The sequence below is a fragment of the Poromitra crassiceps genome (assembly GCF_964638095.1).
Source record: "Poromitra crassiceps genome assembly, chromosome: 12".
Classification (NCBI taxonomy): Eukaryota; Metazoa; Chordata; class Actinopteri; order Beryciformes; family Melamphaidae; genus Poromitra; species Poromitra crassiceps.
The window spans coordinates 33,019,687-33,022,186 of NC_139632.1; the positions used below are offsets into that span (position 1 = coordinate 33,019,687).

Consider the following 2,500-nt stretch of genomic DNA (forward strand, 5'->3'; position numbering starts at 1 on the left):
GTTTAACTTGGAGTGCTATCCTCTTCTCTTTTATTCTTGACATTCATTGTAGGATTAAGCACCCAGTTATTGGTCGAGTTGAGTTGAGCGCGTTTTTTGATTTTTGGCCCCGGTGCTTGGTAATGCACCAGGGGCCTTATGTTCCCGCATGTCGCCAAGACTAATTATGCACCTTTTCAGCCGACTAAATGGCGGCCGGCCACTAGAGGGCGCCGCTGCCCCACTAAGATTTGCCGTCATACCTTCCTCACGGTATCAGCTGTTTCCCCAAAACAACGTGCCCAGGTCGCTTTGCAGAATGCAGCTTACGCGGCCCCTCCCCCTTGCTGCATGCCAGACGCACAGTAGAGAGGAGCTGTGAGGAGCTGTATGCCTGTGTGTTTACAATCATGTGTGTGATAAAGCAGGAGAACGCAAGGACCCCCCTGAACTTTCCCCCATCTAAAAACGTCGGCTGTATGGGAATATTTCGGCGTTTGTAAAAATACAGATGGCCATAGCCTCAACGCAAGACTCATCCGAATGACTGATGAGTCTCGCGTTGAGCCTAGGATGGCCAGGGCTTAGATCTGCGTGAGCACGACCCGTCGTAATTTGTCAAATTCAAGGTACATTAAAACGTTGTCTTGCTTCAACATACATCGCATCGCATAAACCATTTCCACCCGCAGGTTTGAGGAGTAGCTAACATAAACGTCAGATAAATACTCTCTATAGGCTAACGTTACCTACTGAGGCAGCTAACATGGCTAATTAGCTAGCTAACGCGGTCCATCGATATACAGTCTGGTAGACAGATAAAGCAGTGTGTTCCTTCTGTTTTACACAATGTTAGCCAGCCTGCCTGGTCTCTTCTCTGTATATCCTTACAACAGCTAAGAGAGGAGCTTGTGAAGATTGAACGAACATCCCCACAGTCAAAGCACTTCCCTGAGATATCTATATAAAAACGTTTATTGCTTTAATACCAAAAATAAAACCTCCAGTGTCTGTAAGCTAACGCTAACGCGTTAGCGATTAGCTATTGGCTGGTTGTTGTGTACACTTGTGTAGGCCCCATGTTATGGTTAGACCCGGGAGTTAACATTATAAAACACATTTCCTGGCATATGCAGGTAGTTGGAAAACCTGGTAAGTTCTGAAAATATGTGTCTATTATTGTGTTATTCCAGCTATCGTTATCGGTTGTTAGGTTAGAGTAATATGAAGCCGACAAAAACCGGCAAAACAGACAAGCGGTTAATGCTAGTCTGCTTCCATTAAAACCATTGTGTATTAAAATAAACGATAACGTAGCTGGAGTAACTAATAAAACACATTATTTTCTGAGCAACACTGGAGGGCACGCAGCCCAGCGATTTCATGAACCAACTGAATAGCTCTTCAGAACGGACAGCGATTTCACCTACCTTACACATTTCCTGGCATATGCAGGTAGTTGGAAAACCTGGTAAGTTCTGAAAATATGTGTCTATTATTGTGTTATTCCAGCTATCGTTATCGGTTGTTAGGTTAGAGTAATATGAAGCCGACAAAAACCGGCAAAACAGACAAGCGGTTAATGCTAGTCTGCTTCCATTAAAACCATTGTGTATTAAAATAAACGATAACGTAGCTGGAGTAACTAATAAAACACATTATTTTCTGAGCAACACTGGAGGGCACGCAGCCCAGCGATTTCATGAACCAACTGAATAGCTCTTCAGAACGGACAGCGATTTCACCTACCTTCCTTAGCATAGTAATAATAATAATAAGCATAATAATTGTAATCTACACAATGTACACAATCTACAAAAACATGCAATAATATAAATGGTGTTGTGTTCACGTTCATAGCTCATATAATATAATGTATCATATCGTTAATTTCAAGCTCAATACAATTCTTACAGAGAAAAGGTACAGCACTGAAAATGTAACAAGCAATAGTTTTTTAAACATCTTTACTTTAAAAGATGAAAACCCCCAGGTGCTTTAGTCCCAAACAGATCTAAAACAGATCTATAAGGTGAAGAGCCTGTAGCCTGTAGATGACGGCTTGAGACTGGCTGCCACAGCTGTCAATCATCCCTTTTTATATGTCAAATAAGTACTTAAAAACAAACTGATCAGAAAAATGACCACTTGCACAGGCATTAGCATGACAATAACTATCTAAAATGATACAACCCACCTTTGGAAAAAATGCGTGACGATACCATGCACCGGGGCTATGCCAGGTTTCGACCTGGCCTTGTTTTAATATTTTGTTACATAACCAGCCATTACCACTATGTGTCCATGTATCATGTATAGACCCTGTGTGTGTGCGTGTGTGTGTGTGTGTGTGTGTGTGTGTGTGCACACGCGCGTGTGTGTGTGTGTGTGTGTGTGTGTGTGTCTCTCTGTCTCTCCCTCTTTCTCTCCATGTTGCAGAAGGCAGAAGAGAGGGAGGGATGTGGGTGAAGGGAGTCAGAGGAGAGAGGAGGGGGTGTTGAGTTTCCTCCACCCCCCTCCT

General features: G+C 43.1%; 1 protein-coding gene across 1 annotated transcript in view; it reads right to left on the bottom strand.

Annotated features, from left to right (window-relative positions):
- rnf13 (ring finger protein 13) overlaps positions 1–2,500 on the bottom strand; it is an 84,394-nt gene that overhangs the window by 49,486 nt on the left and 32,408 nt on the right. The window lies entirely within an intron of this gene.